Below are 22,070 nucleotides of genomic sequence, written 5' to 3'. Positions count from 1 at the left end.
CATTCTTCACAGGCAGGTAGAGGTGGAGGTGGAGACTGTGATGAAGGATGAAGGGGAGAAAAGTGATCATACAAAGAAAGCAAAAACACACGCACACATTAATTAATGACACTGGATGAAACAAACAACAAATGACTCTCATTCATATATAATCAGAGCAACCATTACAGTGACATTGACACTGACCTCCAGAGATGCTGTTACATTACATCACGGTGAGGATACAGCAGCTATGATCTAAACCTTACCTTCTTGCACTGATTTACAGTATATACAAAACATCACTTTACAATTTAAACAAGATAATGAAATCAAGACTGAACTAAAAAAAATGTGAATTATTTATTTTCTGTCACTCTCCCTTCCTCTCTCTCTCTTTCTCTCTCCTCATCTTGCAGGCTGCAGGATCCAGATCCCGGTTCAAGGCGATCATCATTATTATTATCGTTCATATGATCACTTATCATCAATGCAATTAATTTGTATAGTGCCAAATCACAAGATACATTATATCAAGGCAATGTACATAGTAAGGCAAAAGCCTTTACAATATTATAGAAAGTAAAAAGAAAGTAAGAAAGAAAGTAAACCTGAACCATCTCTGAGTTATGCTGCTATAGACCTAGACTGCTGGGGGCAATTCCTGTGGTGCACTCGCACTCAGGGTATGAATATGATCTCATTATATGCCATTAACCTTGTTCTTTCTCTCCCTAGTTTGTGTCTTTACTTCCTGTCCCCCCTTTCTCTCACTCTCTCTCTCTCTCATATATTGTGTCCTCATATTATTATTATTATTATTATTATTATTATTAGTCATTATTAGTCATTAGTCATACATTATCAGTATGATTTTAAATCAATAGTCTCTGCTGCTGATTGTATAAATGAAAATGTAGTTCTATAAACATGTCATCACTGACTCAGAACTGTCCTGTCTAAACTTAGAACTTGATACAACTGTTATATATCTGCTCCTGGTCTCTCTCCTGTCTCTACCTCACCTCCCTCTTTCTCTGTCTCTCCCCCATTTTTCCTTTTACCCCAGCTGGCTAAGGCAGATGATGCACATCTCTGAGTCTGGTTCTGTCAGAATTTCTTTTTCCTCTCCACTGATGCCTAGTGCGGTTGGGTTTCTGCCCTACTATGTACAGTGCATTGAGACAATGTATGTTGTGATTTGGCACTATAGAAATACAATTTAACTTAATTGAATTAATTTGCAGTGACGTGACGGTCATCCAATTTCAGCTCTTCCAAATGTAGTCGATAAATGAGCAAAAAATTATTCAACTGGTGATCCACCTCACAATATTAGTATTAGTACACTTGAATAACTAGTGTATACATTTAACAGTTAACAGTGTAAACCACATCCTGTGTGTTCATGGGAAAGACACTTAAAACCAAATTGCTCATGGCTGGTATGCATATATGTTTGTGATTGATGGATGGATAGATAGATACTATTAATAGAAACAAGTGATCCCAAAGAAAACAATTATTATAATAACTAATACTACTCTGCATACATGTCCCTTCCACTTCTGCAAAGCAACCTAAAGAAAGTGAAAGAGCTTAAAAGAGTTGCAGACGGAGATGGAGAAATAGTCTCAGGTCATATGTCATGTTTGAAAACTGTGTATAACCTGCTGATAAAATCCAATAACTCTTAAACAACCTAACAGATATTATTGATACAGTTAACCTCTGGGTTTTTATTCCACACATCTGATGTTATATCACATTTGAGTGGTGCCATGCGTACCATGCAGTTCATCCTGTTGATTCAAGCATGGTGCCATAGTTTAAACAAGTCTCAACACACTGTATCTCAGGCACCTTTTTCTTTTAAATGTCACAGCAGTGCAGGTGAAAAGGAAGCATAATCCAACACACACACACGCTCCCACCATTACAAATGTATAGCTTTACTGGTGCACACAGTGTGTTGGTGTGGCCTTTTGCGGGCGTCCTCAGAGACGTGGCATTGACAAACCTACAAACAGTAATTGGGCCATTATAACTCCCTGCGATGGTATTGATTCTACTGTTTTAGGTGCAGGCGGATAATGGGAGTCTAGACACAAGGGTTCATATTACAGGCAGAAGGCCCTGTGCAGTATTATATACAGTAATCCTGGTGCTGGTCATGATTCACGAGTGTTGTTTTGTGTAATGCAGGTTCTACTGAAAATGATGTAATTTAGCAGCACATTTGGACAGTTATTGCACAGTATTTCCGTGTGCTGGGAGCAGCTTCTCTGTGAGCTTCTTTCCCAGCATGGGGAGCAGCTCTACAGACAAACTTACAGACTGAGGAGAAGTCTGTATGGAGGGGGAAGCAGAAATCATCAGGATGGATTCCTCTTTTCCCCAGTCCAATTATCACCAGCGTTAACACTAATCCCAGCAGCCACAAGCTCAGTGACTCAACTTTGAAAATCCTGTCACCTGGAGAGCAGCGCGCAGGCGAGTGGCATCTTGCTGCTGATCAAAATCAAATATTACTGAGGCTCGGTTTCTATGGCAATAACATGCTGCCCCCGCCATGACATTTGGGGGTTCGTCTGTAAAGGAGGTGCCCACCTCCCCTCCGTGTCTGTCTGCCCCTCTCGGTACAAACGTGAGCTGAATAGATGAGTAAGCAGCATCCTGACCGTAGCTTTCACCTTGTGTGAGTGCACTGAGTTGTGTACGCAGCTCTCCCATGGGCTGCACAGCAACAGGACACGTAGCAACCAACTCTCCCCACGCTGCAGGAAGGTGCAGGTCCACAGAGAAATACTGAGGCCATCGATTGCTTTCTCCACAGGGGCACAATGTGCAAACCTTTAGCCCACAAAATGTCAGTGGATATGATTCGTGTAGAAACCTCTTGATCCCCCAATTCAGCTTTAGAAAGCTTCACAAAGGTCACACTGTATGGTATTATAACAATGCCTTACACTGTAACTTCAGCTCGATGGCATTACATTCTTTACTCTTATTTATCTTCAGCCATTAAAACATCATGTGGGCAAGACATTGTAGAGAAAACACAAAGACATTCTGAAAATTTAAAGCTGTAGTGCGCAACAAAGAAAGAGTGTCTGTTACATTTAAACCATTGTCCAATGAGTTCACGCCTGTCACTGCCACACAACTCTGTGTGTGTGTGTGTGTGTGTGTGTGTGTCTCTCTCTCTCTCAGTAAAGCAGTGTTGCGTTTCCGTGTCACCCGGCGACATTTCCACACTGCACACAGGGCAATGATGTGTTTGACATCATAACTGGAAGTTCACCAGCTACATTGCACTAGAGACTGCTAGTTAGTCCTGACTCCTGCACGAGTGTTGAGCTTTAGATTGTAACCGCTGAAAAACTATTAGACACATTTAGTGACTTGAAACTGCTCTGCTCGCTCAGAACACTGGGTCTCTTCTTCGAGGCTGAGAAGTGTTTTGTAAATACTTACAGGCCTGCGAATCAGTGTCTTTGTCACCAGAGAGGAGAGAGTTACATAGTTTCCATATTTTGGCCCGTTTTTGGACAGATTTAAAACACACAATCTGGTGTTTGTGTACAACTAGCACAACTACAGTGTTTTTCTAAATAAAACTTTAATAAAATTTTAACATGCAGTGAACTGTAAACAACTGCCAGATATTGGAAGTTGTTCTATAAAAAATGGACAAAAGCACTTACTCACAGGATATTTTCTGGCCCTTTTATGGTTAAAATAAGACTTAGACTTAACAAAAAAAAAAAAGTCTAGACAGACATTTTGAGGCTGAGGTGTTAAAGGGTTAATGTTTGCTTTGTCCTATAACTTTACAAAGTTAACATTTTGTGGTGAAGTTTCAAACAATTATAAATTATAAAATTATAAAATTAGTTTGTTTGAGGAAAATTTGCAGTAAATTTTATGTCTTTTTTTTTTCAGTTTCTACAACTTAAACTTGTGGCATAATTTATTCAGCACTAGACAATGTCACCCACTGTAGTATCATTTTGAAATTCATAACGATTCATGCAAAGTAGTGACATGGAGCCTTAATGGGAGGTTTCCAACCATGATGTCTTTACAGTCTCCTGTGGATTTCCAATTATAGACTAAAGTCAGGTTCTCGTAAGAGTGTTATTGCTGTAGACTAATGTAATCAGCAGTTTTTGTGTTTTTGGGGGGGGGTCTCTCAGCTTGGGACCCCTTACAATTGCCTGCTTTAACATCCCTGTTTGCAACACTCTCGTCTACCTGCTTCCCTCAATATGCCATGTTCTGTTTTTAACACCCGATCCTGCTGCCTGCCCACCTTCAGCCTGCAATATTCATTTGGGAGAGCGCTGTTATGATGAAACATGCATTTTAATGCGTACAAGAACACAGCCCTGGGCTCTTTTCACAGCATCAGTCATCTAACATCAAATCAAAGCTGCTTCTGAGGGGCGAGTGTGTGTGAACAGGCCACGTATAAAGCGAGAGGGGAAAGAATAACAGAAGTGTTGCACAGCTAACATTTAGAGAAAGCTGCTCAGCTGTGGGCAAACATGCAGGGTTTTTGGCTCAGCCTGCTGATGATGTAGGTTTGACACTCGGCTCTTTGGTCCTTTGTTTAGTCTGTCGCAGGGGTGTGTGCGGAATGATTTTCACCGTGGTCCACTGATCTCCTCGCTACATTAGCCCAGGTCATTCCAGTGATTGCTGCTAAAGCTGCCAGGAAACTAAATTAATGTGTGAGGAGGAGGCAGACCACCGGGGCTACCACATGCATATATTTACAGGCCACAAGAGAAACAACACAAAGGAGAGGAAAATGACTCCAGCTTTGAAAAATCTCCATAGGACAGCACTAGACTCACCGAGCACCAAATGGTCACAATAGCTGATGCTATTTAAAGAGCTTGGAAGGGTGACATCTCTTTTTTTATTACCCCCGCCTCCAAAAAAAAAGAGGGAATCTGCTGTAGCACAAGTTGCAAATGTAGTGCTGTAAATCTCAGTGACTATTGGATGTATATTGGCAAATTCCTTGCAATACGATACAAATCCCAATACAGGGATGACAGTACGATATACTGTGACATCTTGAAATACTATAAACAAGGCAATATAACTTACAAAGAGCCAAATCTCATGTAAATAATCTCATGAGATAATCTCCAATCTCTGGAAATATCATGCTGCATACAATTCTATTTTATTTTTGTATTATCTTATTAGTAAATGTTTTTTTTTTGTTTTTTTACTGAAAATGATTATTTATTATGACTCTGCTGCTGAAAACAATGCATATGTATATCCCCATTGTGGAACTATTTGTACATATACATACAGAACTTAAACAAACCTAAAAAGACTCATATTATTGTTGCCTTTTCGTCTCCTGATGAGTCTCAGCTGCTATTGCACTTTCACTTTCAATCTCTGCACGTTGCAGGCAGAAAATTAACCAAATTGGTTGAATGTTTATAAAAATAAAATAGACAGTGGGACAGTTATATGAATGTGCATGGGGTGTAACAATGGATATGTGCAGCTCCTTTTTATGTAATTTTGAAACTGTGGCAACCATCAAATTGATTTGTATTGCCATAACTGCTAAATGCTATAGGCCATGGGCCTCAAACTCAAATGACCATGGGCCACTGAGAGTCACAATTAAAGTTCACAATGAAAACATGTATTCATAATGCAAAATGAATCTTTAAATTACAAAAACAGACAGTCAAACTAATTATAATTCAATATTAAGTTGCGGGCCACATTAAATTGATTGGAAGGGCCACAAGTTTGAGTCCTGCTGTATACGCTGTTGTGTATATTTTACATAGATCCCCTTTAATTAGATTTTTAATTTTTAATGAGAGAAAATGAAAATATATACAATATAAACAGAGTATAATTAGAATATTGTAAGGAATATTATGTACACAGTGTAAACAGGTGGGCCTTCATATTAATTGGCTCAGTCTGAATGAAATTATTGTTATATGATTATGAGGGCTAGAGACACCGTTTTTGGTTTTTTTATTATTTGGTAGATTAATTGCTCGGCGAAGTCCGTCCTCACTACCTCACTAACCACGGCACATTTGTAACCGAGCAGTTTTTGAAGTCAAAGCACCATCGTTAACTACTGCTGTGTTCACAAATAAAAGTACAGTCATTCTTCACACACCATTCACTGCGAGAGAGAAAGAAGAAGAAGAGCATCAGTGATTGATCATTTATTGACCGACACATTCAGGGTCTTAAAGGCGTGGTTGTCCATCAGTGTCTGAGAGGCTACAGAGAAACTACAGACGAATGTCACAGACGTATGTGGTTATTTACTGGAGTGATTCAGTCAGCAATGATGCAGATGTAGGTGATTAATAGTCGTCTAAGAGGTGGAGGATGAGGCCTTCAGCTGCTGTAGCACTGATATAAATCTACATTTCTCAAGGAGAGTTGAACAGACGCAGCATTCAGAAGCAGCTCTGTCTAAACGTATAGGCTATCTATCAATCACGAGATAAAGAATGTGCTTTTTGCTTCATAAAGCTCTTTTTAAAACTTTTTATCCCTCCACTATGAGCGGTAATTATTGATTTATTTTGTGTATTTCCAGAATCAGTGCGGCAGACTTCTGCAGGGAGATTTATTGCAGCTTGTGGTTCTGTTTAGTGAATCCTCTGCTTGAGGATGTGGGAGACCGCTCATGCAAGGAAAGGAATCCTCCAATCGCCACTTTATTCTATGTCATCTTTTCTTCTTTTTTTTTTTATTATTTGAAAAACAAAATGCATCTCGATGAAGATGAATTATTCCTCACTGAGCATCCGCACTTTGATTTCTCCTTAATCGAAGCGAGTTTGGCTGCACAAAAGTTCTTCGGCGCGGAGCAGCACATGCATTTTTCATAAAAGACAGATCATGGAAAGCGGCGCGGCGCGGGATAGCAGTGACATATTCTGTGCAGAACACACCATGCATATTTCATAACCAAAATGTTTTCTCTCCTCCAGCTTTGTCGATGTTTAGACTCAAGAGGGATCAAGCGCCGTTCCCCCACTATGAATTGTGAGAAAGTGGAGGTAATTTCATCTGGGGCCGTGTTGTCAAAGACTTGTTTTTGTACATAAATTATCACTTTAAATCATAGCCATCACATGGTCAAAAACATTTTTGGGATTTATAAACAGCAAAAGAACATACTGCTTTACAAGGACAGTGAGTAGTGTCGACAGAATAAGCTATTTTAATTAATGTAAGGAAGTGTTTGTTTTTTTTGAAGATGCAGTGGACAAATGTGTTTATAATGGGCAGCTGTGCCGTCAGGGAAACACATGGTTGTTATATACTTATCTATGTGTTATTTCCAATTATCTCTTCCATTCACATTACATTAGATTTAATCATTTGGCAGACACTTTTATCCACAGTGACTTACAAGAGATCAACATTTCAAGGTTACAGTGTGAACACAGGAAACCACTGATTAAAAACTACAATGTAATCGGAGACAGTGTGAGAGACCATCAGGAGGAAAGAAATAATAAGTGCTAAGTAAGTTCAAGAAGGAAAGGAAAGGAGTAGAGAGTGCTCAAGACAAGATTAGTGGTTGGTTGGTTAGTGGTGTGAAGAGATTTCAGAGAGAGATGAGTCTTCAAGGGTTTCTTGAAGACAGAAGAGAAGGAGACTCTCTTGCTCTGATAGCATTGAGGAGCTCATTCTACCATCAGGGAACCATATATGAGAATAATCTGGACTGGGATTGCCCTGTGTGCAGGGAGGGCAGAGCAAGTCAGTGTTCATTAGAAGAACACAGAGCTCGAGAAGAAGTATGTGTAAGCCTGAATATTGGAGTTCAAGCATATAGGTGTCGTCCCAGAAGCTACTTTGTATGCAGTGGGTCAGCAACATCACTTTGATTCAATGGAGGTTGAGTGAGTGAGTGTCCTTTTAGGCTGGTTAAAGATCAGCATTCTGGATCATTTACAGCGGCTTACCAGAAGGGTGTTTCAGAAGTCAAGGTGGGAGAGAACCATGGCCTGTACCAAAAGTTGGGTGCCGTACTGAGCAAAGTGAGGCCTGATCTTTTCTGATGTTGCACAGATTGAAATGACATGGCAGGGTGACAGATGCAAACATGGTCAGAGAAGGATAGCTGGTCATCAAGCATGAAACCTGGGTGTCATGGGGGAAGAAGAGGCGTGGGAAGGGGATGGGATGATATGATTGGAATAGGCTCTTTCCACATAAATGTTAAAGGAGCACCCACTTTGAACCAGGAGAGAGCAGTGCATTAGATACCCATGTCGGTGAGAACAGAGAACACAATGCAGGGGTTAATTCTGTTCAAGACTACAGACAATTCCAGCAAGATCAGGGCTGAGGCCTGAGCACAAGCTCTAGCTGTCCTGAGGACTTCTGTCACAGACAACACAGCAATTTCTGTCAAGCGGTCACTCCTGAATCTTGACTTATTGGGACCATGAAAGCGCTTCCAGAGAAAAGGCCTCAGAACTGTTTGAAAACTGCTCTTTCAATGGCTTTTGACAGGAAAGGGACTAGTCAAGAATTGGGGATTTTTTTTCAAATCGAAACCATGACACAAGCCCATTTGGATTAGGATGGAAATTTGTGATTGCAGGCACAATGGTGGGAGATTTATTGGTGGGAATTGGGTCCAGTGTGCAGGTAGTAGGATGGCTACCAATCAGGAGTTTCAACACCTCATTCTCAGTGAGGAGGGTGAATGAGGAAAGTGATGCACCATTAGCCTGAGGGCACAGAAGAGGATATGTGGTAAGACAGATACATGTTGTGTTTGAGCCAGAAGACAGGTTGTCACTGAGTGGCTCAAATAATTGACTGCTAATGGCTGTCACCTTTGCAGTGAAGAAGAAGGCTGAGGTTTGTGTCTGGTGGAGGAGGCACAGGGCTGAGTGGAGTTTTGAAGGTGGAAAATACTTTCCAAGTGTCGCTATGCAGCTGAACTTATTATAAAAAGTAGCTTTTGGCAGCACTGACACTTGATGAAAAGGAGAATAGGAGCAACTGATAGCCCTTCAGATGAGCAGATGTGGCTCGAGGCTATCCAGGCAGGTAGCAGGAGTTGAGAAGAGAGTTTCGGTGGCATCATTAACCTCAAGAGAAGAAAATGTGCTGAGAGGAGGTAAAGCAGAGACAACATCAAAGAGGTTGTCTGGAGACAGCCTGCAGAAGTTTCATTGGGAGGACACCAGAGTATCATTTCAGGAAAGCAGACAGTCAAGCTTATTCGATTGTGGACAGAGAGATGTGACCTTTAAGCCACCTGTGGAATAGATGCAGATAGGAATGAGGTCAAGTTCTTTATCAGCTAGTGTCTGATCAAAGGAGTAAATTAGAGATCGGAAGTCAGCCGAGCATGGATGTTCTGTCACTTAGGACGAGTAATGGGCAGTTTTAGTCAGGAATTAATGACAACAGTGAGTCAAGCTCATCCAAAAAAGCACCCACTTGTCCTGGTGGACAGTAAGTTAATAACAACCACAGCAAGTGACAAGAATTTGAAAGTGAAGTGTCGGACTTAGATGAACACATTAACACAGCTACATTCTGTCTCAAATATGTTTAAGATGTAAACTTCATTGCATTTGAAGAGCAGAAGCTTCCTCAGGATAGGATGGAGTTTGGGTTCACATGTACGATATGTTTACATTGAAGAGTAGATGTATGCTTTGAGCAACTGTCCTTGTATGTACTGATACATGGCACCTGGGAGACAGAGGGGGGACCATTTTTGGTCTTCTCTGTTTATCACTAGGTGGCTTCTAGACTGAAGATAGAATACCTAAAATGGGCAAATGTGAAGTATAGGATGACGATGTATTTTTTAGCAAATGCTGCCAACTAATCCTAAATTAAAAAAGCATTTACCCATATTTAAGAAGAGAAAAGAGGCTGGAGGATCTGGAGGGCTATATTGAGGAGTGTTTTATCTGGCCGGTCATGGGGAAATCATCAAAAACACCAGTTACTCCCTCATCTAAAAGAAGCCACCCAGAGGATTCACCCGCAGCAGCCTCTCCTCCCGACAGCGAATTTTGTAAAGATCCTAACCTCTTTTGATGCTGGACTTTCCTTAGTGGAGGTCTTGCATAAAGAGATTCAGGTGCTGCGGGTGTCACACGTGTCAGGTCACAGTCACAGGGGTGAAAATGTATCTCTGAAAGGATCCGTAAAATCCCTCACAGAGGAAACAAAGCATCTCGCGGGAGAAAATAGACCACCAGCAGCACTACCAGCAGACACCACCAGGAACATCTCCTTCCACCTGGTGCATCGCTTGGGAGGGAAGTGGCAGGATCGCCAGTGTCTGCACAACGAGAAATGGTCTTCTGCGTTAATGACCAGTTTCCCAAAGAGATCCTGAACAAGGCAGGATGCTGTTCCCGCTGAGAAGAAGTTTATCGGCGGCAAATCCCGGGCAGTCATGTATGTCAACGGCCAGCGGAACCGGGACAAAGAGGAAAACGCTTGTCTCTACTAAACATGTCTGTTTCCCACTGATAAATTAAAGTTATTTAAATACTTCAATCCTCATTGACAGCAATTTTTCCCTCTCTAAAACATTTAAGTATTTGTTTTATACTGTTCTAATTTCAAAGTGAACATGCAAAATATAATGTTCACGTACTACAGTGTTTTTTGTTTTTCTTCAATTTGAATATTTAATACATTATTTTAACTTGCAGTACACTGTAAATAACTGCCAGATATTGAATGTTATTCTGGATAAATGGGCAAAAGCACTTACTCACAGGACATTTTGAGGCTTATGTGTTAAAGGGTTAATAGATTAATAGATACTCAAGGTTGTGATATACACTAGTTATTTGGGAAAGGAATTGTGGCATCAAGCCATCCATAACTATTACACATTATATCTATTACAACTACAGTATTACTTAAAATGTCCTTATAGATGCTCCATGTGTATGTTATAATCCATTTTAAACATATTCCCCAAATGTTAACAAATGACTAAACTCTGAGGTCAAAAAGTCAAACTGCAGTCTTCATCCAATTTTGCCTCTGTGCTACAGTAACTGTGTTTTGCCTGTGAAGGGCGACCTAATCACATTCTCACATTTACATATGTGTGAAGTGTGAGATGCCTTCCTTATATAACAGTGAATTCCCCCTCTGCTGCAGCGCGGCACAATCGCTCCCCATCATCTCTCAGCTGTCATCTGCTGCAGTTTGTCACAATCCACAGCATCCCACTGACTCGCCAGCTGACAGCTCGGAGGCCCCACTGAGGGGCATCAAATGGATTGTGAGCACAGTGATGTGTGCCAATTTGAACGGCGCACAGTCGCTTGTGAAACATACATTTTCAAATAAAAATTGACAAAGAAATTTAATCTCAATCCAGGGTGCGGCTGAGGCACTGTCACCGGAGAAAATTAATTGTTACCCGCTCAGCTACGGTGTGTGACAGGTTTTGAATAGGCTGGATAATGGCTTTATCATCTCGCCATAAAACGGTCGCACTGAAACAAGTGACAAGCAGTGCAACAAGAGGGGCACACGGGCTGCAGATAATGGACGGGATTCGGGAGAGGAATCGATGGAATCACATTTGAAACAGCACAAACATCTTCTGACAAGGCATCCATTTTTAGCGTAGTGACAAGTCTGATAAAAAAAAAAAATTATAAAATTTCATAGCTGTCAAAGACAAAAGACTCCACTGAATTTAGCCCAGTTTATGGTCTGGTTGATGTTGGAGAGAGCGGACGACTGAGAGTATTGGATTTCTGTGCCAAATGACTCTAATGCATCTCATTACAGAGCTAGTCCACACAGATTTGGTTCAGAGTGCACATCAGGTCAGAGATAAATGCATTAGATGGACTCACTCCATCACACTCACAACAGCTCCTTACAAACATTTGATTTCAGCAACAGGATAAAAATTCAAACCTATTTTTACCTTGTTTTTTTATAATAATTTCAAGATGAACTACTGGTCCGCATCCAAACAACATGTGATATCATGAATTTAATTAAAATCAATTCAATAGAATTACAGGAATATAATTCAGTCAAATTGATGGACCGGGTGCGGAGAGAGTGGATGTATAAGTTACACACAGTCAGTACTGACATCACCATATGTGCCGCCAGCATGCTGCTGGCATGGACAGCCAGCCTGAGACACAGACTCTCCCTCACTTATAACATGGCTGACAGCAGAGACACAAGGAACAACAGATTTAACCCACCTAACGTAAGCCTCATCTAATAAAAAATATATGCTAGCGGAAGTGTATAATGTCTTTATAGTTTTATATATAAACAAATCCACTGTGTAACTACTGACGTTGACTGCACAGTAGTTCATTTCATGAGAAAACAGATGCAGGCAACAGGAGCAGTGTTCTAGTAAAGCAAATGAGGCTGCATACAGATTGGAGGATGACAAAGAGGCATCCATGAAAAGTGAATTCTGCTGTTCAAAACAATTAGTTTGATGTAAAAAAAAATAAAAAAAAATGTATATATATATTCCTGTCCCCGCCCACCCCTGCACTGCTGCTCTGTGAGGTCTGATAGTATTGCTTGACAGAGCCCATTTTCAGCTGAGGGACACAGCATATAAATAATTTCCTGTTTCTGCTAAGAGGGCAGTGGATGTGAAAGAAAAAACACACTCGGAGAGGCAAACTTTATTCGCTGTCTCTGTCTCAGCTAGGTCTCACCTCACCTTCCATCCATCTCAATCACAACACTGTAAAACAAGGTGCACGACACAATAATATAGTTTCTAATCCATCTAACATAGCAAAACACCCAGATTAATGTAGACCATCAGTGTTCTGAATCAGCGAGCTTCATCTTAAAATAACAAAAAGAATCACTGCATCATAACAACTGCACCCTAACAGTAGCAAATTTATATGCAGCCAGAGTTCTGTCTAGTAACACTTCGTTAGCTCGCGAGCTGCAAAATCCAAACTCTGTTTTGGCCAATAAGATCGTGTTTAGAGTCGGTGGGCGGGTTTAACATAATGATGACCTGCCGGTCTATGCTACATGTAAATAAAGAAGATGGCTGCTGCTGGTGAACAGCAGTCTTTCGAATTGGCTTTGGCCTCAAATTTATTCTTTGTACGGCACTTTGGAAACCTTGTGTTTGTTTAAACTTGTGCTATATAAATAAAGTGGATTGGATTGGATTGGATTGAACCATTTGGAGTTAAGCTTTTCTTTGAAAAATGAACAAATAGCGGCACTGGAGTCATTCCTTCTAATGAAAGATGTATTCGGAGTTTTGCCGACTGGATACGAGCTCATTGTGTATGTAGCATCTCGTTTATCTGAACGGCCTGTCGTGGTTTCTTCTGCGTAGGCGCCCTCGTTCTTTTCATCCTCCATGTACGTATGTATGTATGTATGTAACAGCATACTCAAAGAGAATAATGTTAACGTACCCTGTTTATTCCTAGACAATGGTATATCATGTAAGTGTGAAAGTCACGCATGAAAATAGAGCTAGGTCTTGTCATTCTGGACTCTGCAGTACAGTTTCCTAAAATTATTCTCGCTCTGCTTGTTTTATTGAAAATCTACGTTTTATGCCATGTGTGTAATCCATAAAAATACCATGATACATAATTATCATTGCCTTTTACCTAATGATCCTGTACCTGATGACATTTTGTTTGCCTCATTACACCACATGTAAGGTTAGAGAAAGAAAAAAGAAGCCAAGGCTGCTCAGATTCCTACGGTATTAATAAAAAGAATTGTGAACTTGAGTCTGAATGACCACAAAAAACTAATTACTTCTTCCTTGGGCTACAACATACCCTCTTTTTCAGTTATGCTGCCCAGAGACAGACAGAACGATACATTAGAGAATGTCAAACAATCACAAAGGATCATTAAAAAAAGATGGTTTCACTGATGTTTTATGTCATTTGTTTGACATAATTTGAACAAAAGGGGCTGCACGAGGAAGCGGGAGCTCCTCATCAAGACCAAAGAAGAAGAATTTAATGAGCATAAGGAAACAAATGATCTAATTTAAATGGTTTTCATAGCGTTAAAAAGGACCGGCCTGGTCAAATGAGTCAAGGAATCACATATTCTTTACATGCCAAGGTATCAACTCGATTCAAAGGAGTAGTTTCGATGTCAGCAGCATCAATCCATGTTGGCAGCCGACCTGAAAATATATGAGCGTCTCAGCCTCATTCCTATTCCCCTGGAGTTTCTCTCTCCTGGGCCAAAAGATTCGACTCAGGTTTCCAGCATCAGTCCATGAAAACATAATGAGCAAACATGGCAGTCAAGAAAGCACGGTAGAGGAAAAGGATTGGGGGATTGTGTTGTGTGCTGCACACAGTCCCAACACACACTTCAAAGTAAAGCACCCTAACCCAAAGAAGCGTCTCCCCCTCTCCTCCCCTCAGCATTAAATACTGCAGCAGTATCTCCCCCTTCTGAACTTCCTCCTCCTCTTCCTCCTCCTCCTCACCCTCCAATTAAAGGTCTCTGCTCTGTTCCTTGACAATAACCATAATGCAGTGCAGCGTTTCGGTTTATTTACAGCCTGAGTAAAGACACAGCTCCCATATATGAATTCTAAATCATCTCATTTCACATTCAGTTGACCTACAGCGTTTTCACAAGGACACTGTTTGGCTGAAAGACAATAGCCTATCTTGTTTTAACGCATAAAAGACTAGTGCACGGGGGTTAACGACAAACATAACTTTCTCTCTTTTTTTCATTAAATGACATCAAGAGAAGAGAGACGATGGCTCTAACTGCCAATGAAACCCTGGGGGGATGTTGCAGCTCCAGTGAACAGGACTAAGGGCCCCATCATTGCCAGAAACCATTAACCAGTGATGCTGCCGCGCTGCCGCGGCCTCCGCCATGAAAATGAAATCAGTAAAATGGACCGTAATTCAATTGCCTCTTTTGTCCTCAGACCCTTCAGTCTTGATTCTTCAGCACAGGTCTTCTGATTTGACAGGGATTATTAATTAGCAGAGGAATTGGTGCCGTTTCAGTGGATGACGTGTCCACGCGGGGTCACAGCGGAGTCAACAATGTGCTGCATGCTGATGCGGCATATGCATCTGGTATAAAAGCAGAGGTGGAGGAAGGACCGATACAACAAACGTGCCCTGCATTTAAACTCTTACTTAAAAGGTCCAATGTGTAAAATTTAAATGATTATAATGAATTCTTTATAAGCATTCAATCACCTGACTGTATGAATTGTTGTCTTTCATTACCCCAGAATGAGCCTTTTAACCCTTTAACACATAAGCCCCAAAATGTCTGTCTGGGCTTTTTTTTTTGACCAATAAAAGGGCCAGAAAATGTCCTGTGAGTAAGTGCTTTTGCCCATTTTGCAGGATAATTTTCAGTATCTGGCAGTTACTTGCAGTTTACTGCATGTTAAAATAGTGTATTCACAATTTAAAATGAAGAAAATCTAAAAGTTTGTAGTAGTTGTACACAAACACCAGATTTAGTTAAATTTGAAATTTGAACAGTATAAAACATATTTAAAATAACATTTGTTTGAGTTTTTGTCTCAATGTCCAAAAACAGGCCAAAAAATGGAAACTATGTACAGGTGTTTTCATTAACTCTCTCCTCTCACCTTTTTTTTTTTTTTACCATTAATATTGCACTTATATTACTCGTTTGTTCCTCGCCTGTCGTCTTGTTTTTAGCTTTCATTAACCTTTGTAAACTCCAAAAACTTGCAATATGGGGATTAGGTAAATTGGACACTCTAAATTGACCATAGGTGTGAGAGTGAGTGGTTGATTGTCTTTATGTGGCCCTGTGATTGACTGGCGAACTATCCAATCCTATCACCCAATGAAATGAACACAGGGCCCCCCCCCTGTGACCCTCATGTGGAGGATAAAGCAGTAGAAAATGGACGGATGTTTCAAAAATACCAAATGAAACATGTTCTACAGGGAATTAAAAGTTTATCTCTTACCCACGTTTACACCACATGTGCTTCCACACCACAGGTGAGTCATATAACCGGAGAGAGAAGCACATCATCACCTCACTGTGTGAATTTGCAGACACTGAAACACTAGAAGCGAGGCCTTTACAAAGTGAAGCCAAGAGGAAGAAAAGGGAATTTCCCCCAAGTCCCAAACCACCTTCAAAAGGATTTTCATATGCAGCGTCTGTGCAGATCATGAATTATCCATGATTGCAAAATAGATCCCTTGCAGTCGCTGCTCGACATGTAATATTGGTATGTAAAATAATGCGAATGATCCAGAGAAATATGTATGAATATCAGCCTGGGTTCAGCCGCTGTTTTGTATCACACAAATGAGCTCCAGAGCACATTTCAGAAGAAATAGTAGCAGTCTGGTTGAATGAGGAGTATGCAGCTTTACTGAAGCATAATTGTCCTGAAAATAGAATTCAGTTTAATGATTATTATCATCGTTGATTAATCGTTTACAAATGTTAAATATATATCATTTTCTTTGCAAACACCGCTCATAATGCGCCAGTCCGCGGTGACTTCTGCTAACGTTTCTGCTCGTGATTCTTGGCGCGCTCGAGTGCACGTTCTGCACAACAACAGCATTACAACGTGCGTCCATCAATCCTCTGGAAAGCAAAGCAAACAGAGAAAAGCACTCTCTCACGTCTGACGGGGGAGGCGCTGGCTGCTGGGTAAAGGAGAGACAGTGATGGCTGACACCTTGGGGACTGGGTGGACTGATGGGTAGTGAGGGGATGTGTCCGTGTTTGTGGCTCTGTTGGACTGGAGGCCGAGGAAATGTGTGCTGTTAATGAAAGAGTGGGGGGGTGGGGGGGTGGGGGCGGGGTCTCTAGTCATCATAGTAGACTCATGGTTGTTCCACTGGGGGAGTGACAGCTGTGGATTAGGGCAGGCTTTCGGTAGGCGGGGCCAGATAATGAACCACTGTGAGCACATGAACAGTCTGAAGTGGGACGATTGTTTTCATTCATTGTGGATTCCTCTGTCATCACATCTTCAGAATTACAGTATTTGGCGTGAAAGGATCTATTATTAACTGTATTATTAATAGCACTGTAACATTATCACCGTTGCAAATGACTTTCAATTCCATCAATACAAGGTGGGAATTCATTAAGTACAAATTTACAATTACTGTATGAAAAATGTACGACACATTTGCACAGCACACTTTGCATTACCATAACTACGCAACTATTTGTGCTATCGGAAAAAAATCCAACAGTTTCTGAAAGCTCATCAAACCAACGTGTGGTTATTACGGTAATTTCACCTGCGCTGTTACAGGAAACGAGAGAGTCAGTGTCTTTGTCACCACAGAGGAGAGAGTTGGAAAAACACTGTGTGCATAGTTTCCATTTTTGTGGCCTGTTTTTGCTCAATGAGACAAAAACTCAAACAAGTCTTATTTTAAATATGTTTTATACTGTTCAAATTTCAAATTTAACAACACGGTTCATGTATAACTACAGTGTTTTTTCTAAATAAAATGCTTTTTAAATTGTTAATAAACTATTTTAACATGCAGATTATTGTAAATAACCGCCAGATATTGAAAGTTATTCTGGAATAATTGTCCAAAGCCCTTTAATGGTCAAAATAAGCAAAAAATACTTTTTTTTTTACTTTTAGACCCTACATTTTAAACCACATTTTTCATATAATTGTGTGTTCTGTGATGCTAGGGTTTACATTTTGAGAAAAATTTGTACAATTTGTTATTTTTACTGTTCACCACTAAAATCATACGCAGAGCATCACCTCGGCACGAGCTGTGATGATACTATGCGTGGCGTCATCAGGCTGATTGATCAGAGTGCCGAATGCCAGCAAGACGTCCGACACAAGAATCAAGCCGAACAAAGCCGAACTGTAGATCAGTTAAAAAAAATTAACAATCCTAAAAATGTGGGTTAATCTCCAACAATTAACAGAGAAATATGTAAAATCTCAATATTTAACAGAGGAGTCCAGTGTATTTAGCGACAGCATCACATACCCTGCTGCTGTATTTCAGTTCGGTGACTGTGCTCTGGTCATGGAGGAAGTACTGAACAAATATTTGAATTAACTGATTCTAGTCATTCAATTACACTGAAAACAACTGCTTTACAAGTCACTAGTCACTCATTTGTGTGTTGCGTGTAAAACAAAGTCACGGCAGTTTCATGCAGCCATGCAGTGATGATTCCGCCCACATTGAGTAGGTACTATTTTGTGCCGTGCCGTGCCGAGGCGAGCTGGAACCATAGGTGGAAAAGGGGCTTTACTCTCATAAAAACTAAAACAGTACGTCTACTACAGTATCTTTACTTCAACTTAAGTAAACAAAGCAACTACTTTTGCCACCACTTCCATCAACAAGTCACTCACTTTAAAATAAAGTTTCTTCCTTATTCCTCGTGTAGTAAATGTAAATCTGAGATCTGCAAAGATTTACTGTACACAGTCAGTCCTGTGCAAGTCTCAGGTCACACAACCAGCATTGTTGTTTTTATTTCCATCAAATTCTGCGAACATGGAAACTCCACACAAAAGTTGTACTGGGATTCAAACTGGTGACCTTCCTGCTGTGAGGCAACAATACTAGCCACCGTCCAGTCATATTGCCATCTTCTTTGAAACACCATCTAATCTGTAATAACATTAACATTCCTGCACCGTAGGAAAGTCACAGGTGTAAATAATCAATGATTGACGGCTGAGTACAGGCCACGCGGTGGTTCACCGTCACACCATCCTGACTTAAATGAACCGAACACAGTCCTCGTTAATGTGATCAGCAAGACCTGTGCATTTCCTGCTAAAACATGTCAAAATGTAGGCTATGAAAAAAAAAAACCTTGTCAAACTGGTGGCCCGTGGGCCACATGTGGCCCCCCAATCGATTGCATGCGGCCCGACATAATGAAAACACGGCTCACAGCCTCCTCTTTCTTTAAACACACGCTGTGAGGCACAGCTGCCAGTGAGGGGATAGAATATAGACAGACTATTATACTAAGCAATATTTTTATAATAGTAATAGTAAGACATTCGATTATTAAATTATTATTAAATTATTAAATGCATTACATTCAACATTAAATTACATATCCAGTACGTACCTGTATAAGCTTTTTTGGTATTTTAATTGCAGTTGTCCATGTTATTGATTTATTTCTCTGTTTTTGATGTTAACAGATTTATTTAGCGTCATAAATATGTTTTTTATTATGAAGTATATTTGATTCCGTATCAAAACAAGCACTTTTACTTTTAAACTTTGTGAAATGCCATCATGAATATCTTAATTGTGATATCATGATGGAATATTTTGTTAGCATTTTTCAGCTCATATTGCCCGCCCACTACTGAACAGGCCCCTCCTGACCACACTAGATGCTCAACCCCTGCTCTAAGCACTACAGAGTGAAAGTATCAAGTGTTTACCTTGAACAAGTAGGTGGCAAGAAGCAAAGCATAGCAACAATCAACACAAGAGACGTACACACAATAAAAGCTCACAAGCCTGAGCGTCAAAGCAACACTATTGTACTGTTGAGTTTTACTCACATGTCTGAGCATCAATCAGTGATTCTTGTCCTCCAACTTCTGCAATGCAAAAACAGAAGCAGTCAGCTCGCTCAGCCTCCCCAGGGTCTCCAATTACTTTAAAACTCAATGAGCGTTTTATTGTCAAAACCTGCAGAGGCCTCACACTGAGGCCGGAGGATACAAGTCACAATTAATATATGTAAAAGTAGCTGCAGCGGCGGCGGCTTTCAGTAATTAAACAGAGCCAAGTGCAACCTGACTGCTGATCATGCAATGTCAAAAGTGTGTTTGTTTTGGGTCACTTAACTTTTACTCTCCGTGTGCAGCATTAACCAGTGACCTTTGTTAAAGTAATAATAAAAATATCAACCATAAAACATACAGTTTGTTACCAAAGTGAAAGTCCCCTTTTAAGTCTTAGATGTAATTTAATCGGAACAAAAGTTTAAAAAACTTACTTTTACTAGTTATTTTTTCATTCATGTATTTTATTTAAAAGGTACCAGCTTGTGTTGCCTTCATAAAAGCTTCCTGGTAAACACTAACTACAAATCCCAATATGCATTTCTTTGTTTTGTATGTGTACTTGTAACTTTTTAAAATGTATGCACATGTAACAATAATATACAAATGCACAATTTCCTCTGTTTGACTTGAAGGTTTGCTACGGGGTTTAGAGAATTACTGATTATTTGTTTATCTTATAAGAAACAATTTAAACCTATTAAGATTTACGTCCTCAATTGTGCACATTATTTACAACTTAAAATATACATTTGAATTTGGATTCTAATTCTAATTCATGATTTAAGTGTAAAATAAGCACAGCAAATCAATGAGAATACAAAGGTTGACCATTTCTTTTTCTATTCATGGGAAGATGGAGCCAATCTTAGCTGAAACTGAGCAAGAGTTGGGATACAGATCTGTCAACAGCAAAATGCACATGATCAGTCAGTATCCTCCTCTGTACTGGTCTTTGCTGCCACCCTGTGGTCAGTAGAGGAAGTTACAGTTCAGGTATAAATAGTTGTAATTGGCAGAGGTGTTCTTTGACCCAATGTAGCGACACTGAATTTATTTGTTTTATCAAATTAAAACTGAAACTCTTTAAGCTGAAGATGGATTGTGAATTGGAAATCAAGACTTTTTTGGCCTCTCCCTTTCTAGGGGTTGCCAGAGCTGAAGTGCTGTCTTCTGTGTTACACCATCTGGTGGCACTGTTAAGAAAATGCAAAAATGCAGAAAACTACAGTCGCCTGAAACGGCTGTCTCTGGTACTGCAGACGCCACCTTCTCCATATTTTTTACACAGGATGCCTTTCCTGACACAACCTTCCCATTTATCCAGGCTTCAATTTAGAGAGTCCAGTTAACCAAATCAATGGGAAGCAATGGGGAATTGAGTACCTTGCTCAGAGGTACCCCAGCCCTTAACCCATCAGGATTCAAACTGACAACCTTCCAGTTACAAGTTGATCTCAATCTCTAGTTTTGGGTCTTCTTGATTGGACACCAGTGTCTTTTAAGTGCCTTTTACGAAACCCAAGGTTGCTTTAACACTCCATATACAACATAAAACAGTGGTTCTTAATCGTTTTATACCAATTACCACCTGAGAAGTAACACCATTTTCATCAATGTTAAAAGTGGCGTAAATAGGCCGAGCAAAGTCAGCTACAGACTTTGGACAGGAGGCTAATTTATTCCAATGACATAATTTGTCCTCTCAACTAGGGGTGGGTCAAAATATTGATTTGGTGATATATCGTCGTCCTTCCTCATGCAATACTATAATCGATAGACCAGGGCAAATATTGATATTTTAATTAACAAATTAAGGCACTAAACTGTCCCTGCCAGTTTCACTTGCCAAGTGCTGCTACTTCACGTCTCCTCCAGTGGTGCTACTCAAATGAATGAGGGAAACTTGGGCGGTAGTTACCTGCCCGAGGGAAGGGGTTTACATCGGTGTAATGGTGGAGAAAACTACATTAAGAGATGCTCCATCCACGTTCAATGTTCAAAATCGAGAAATACTACACTTTTAACTTTTCACTGACCTTTTGTTTTCTTCAGTTAGACAGATATCATAATGTATCACCATATGATTGTCTTGCAGTTTATTGATTATTTACATTTAAGCATTTAGCAGACGCTTATATCCAAAGTGACTTACAAAAGAAGAATAAGCTACATAGAAGTAGTCTTGGAAAGAATTCCACTAGATAGGAACAGTGGACTGATGAGTGAGAGTGCTGAGATGGATCCAAGTGCAGAAGGAGATAGAGCAGGGGAGGTAAGGTAAGTGGCAGAAGATGCTCATGGAAGAGCTGGGTTTTTAAGAGCTTCTTTAAGATAGACAGGGACGCCCCTGTTCTGGTATCACTCGGTAAGCCATTCCACCAGCGTGGATCAAAACATGATGATCATAGAATCGCTGTATCATGATTTTATTGGTATCATGTATTGTATCATATCATATACGTTAGACACTGGTATAGGA

General features: G+C 40.2%; 1 long non-coding RNA gene across 1 annotated transcript in view; it reads right to left on the bottom strand.

Annotated features, from left to right (window-relative positions):
* LOC131446691 (uncharacterized) overlaps positions 1-22,070 on the bottom strand; it is a 41,603-nt gene that overhangs the window by 6,736 nt on the left and 12,797 nt on the right. The window lies entirely within an intron of this gene.

Source organism: Solea solea, chromosome 19, assembly GCF_958295425.1.
Source record: "Solea solea chromosome 19, fSolSol10.1, whole genome shotgun sequence".
Lineage (NCBI taxonomy): Eukaryota > Metazoa > Chordata > Actinopteri > Pleuronectiformes > Soleidae > Solea > Solea solea.
The sequence above is the reverse complement of the archived record's forward strand: the minus strand, read 5'-3'. Positions and strand labels throughout refer to the sequence as shown.